The sequence below is a fragment of the Cervus canadensis genome, chromosome 14 (assembly GCF_019320065.1).
Source record: "Cervus canadensis isolate Bull #8, Minnesota chromosome 14, ASM1932006v1, whole genome shotgun sequence".
NCBI lineage: Eukaryota > Metazoa > Chordata > Mammalia > Artiodactyla > Cervidae > Cervus > Cervus canadensis.
The window spans coordinates 41,950,054-41,951,614 of record NC_057399.1 but is presented as its reverse complement, the minus strand read 5'-3'; positions in this window follow the sequence as shown (position 1 = coordinate 41,951,614).

Here is a 1,561-nt window from a genome sequence, read left to right as displayed (position 1 = left end):
ACTAACACATATATATGGAATTTAGAAAGATGGTAATGATAACCCTATATGCAAAACAGAAAAAGAGACACAGATGTACAGGACAGACTTTTGGACTCTGTGGGAGAAGGCGAGGGTGGGATGTTTCGAGAGAACAGCATGTATATTATCTATGGTGAAACGATCACCAGCCCAGGTGGGATGCATGAGACAAGTGCTCAGGGCTGGTGCACTGGGAAGACCCAGGGGGATGGGATGGAGAGGAAGGCGGGCGGGGGGATTGGGATGGGAAACACATGTAAATCCATGGCCGATTCATGTCAATGTATGGCAAAAACCACTACAATATTGTAAAGTAATTAGCCTCCAACTAATAAAAATAAATGAAAAAAAAAAGTATTTTTAACACCTCTACCCATTTGAAGCAAGGAATTTTTTTATTTTTTCTTTCCATATTTCCACTTATTTTTTAATGAATATAATTTGAAATTTTAAAGTCAGATAATATTTTGTATCTTTCGTTTTAAAATCAGTTTTACTGAGGTAGATTGCATGAAATGTAAGGTACCGATTTTACATGTACATTTTAGTTGTGTGTGTGTGTGAAAGTGTTAGTCACTCGGTTGTGTCCAATTCTTTATGGCCCTCTGGACTTTAAGCCTGACAGACTCCTCTGTTCATGGAATTCTCCAGGCAAGAATACTGAAGTAGGCAGCCTTTCCCTTCTCCAGGGGATCTTCCTGACCCAGGGATCAAATCTGGATATCCTGCATTGCAGGGGGATTCTTTACTGTTGAGCCACCAGGGGAAACTCACTTTTCAGTTGGTTTTATACCTTGTGATGACTACAGTCAAGATACAGAATATTCAGTCACCACAAAAAGTTCCCTGGGGAAGCTCACTCCCAATTCCAGAAAACACTGGTCAGCTTTCTCTCACTATAGATTAGATCTGCCTTTTCTAAAACTTCACATAGACGGAATTATATTGTATGTCCTTTTTGTTTTACAGGTTTCTGGTCAGCATTATGTTTTTGAGATTCGTTCATGTTGTGAGTATCAATTTGATTCCTTTTCTTACAGTGGTATTTTGTTTTATAAATAATCCTAATTTTTAATCTAATATACTTGCTGAAACACTTAGGAAGGATTGGTATTGTTTATTCAAATGTTTGATTTCACCAGTGAAACTAACTGGACCTAAGCTTTTCTCTGCTAGAAAATTTTTAGTTACTTATTCAATTTGTTACTTTGTTAGAGATCTACTCAGGTTTTCTATTTCTTCTTTTTTTTTTTTTGGAATTTTTAACTGAAATAGTTAATTTACAATGTTAGTTTCAATTATACAGCTAAAGTAAAATGATTCAGTAACATGTATGTACATATTATATAGTATATAAATATATATTTTTTCATATTCTTTTCCATTATATATTATTATAAACTATTGAATATAGTTCCCTGTGCTATACAGTACGACCTTGCTGTTTATGTATTTTATGTATAGTAAGTAGTGTGTTTATATTAATCCCAAATTCCTAATTTACTTCTTCCTGTGCTCCCCTCCTATTCGTTGGGAAATA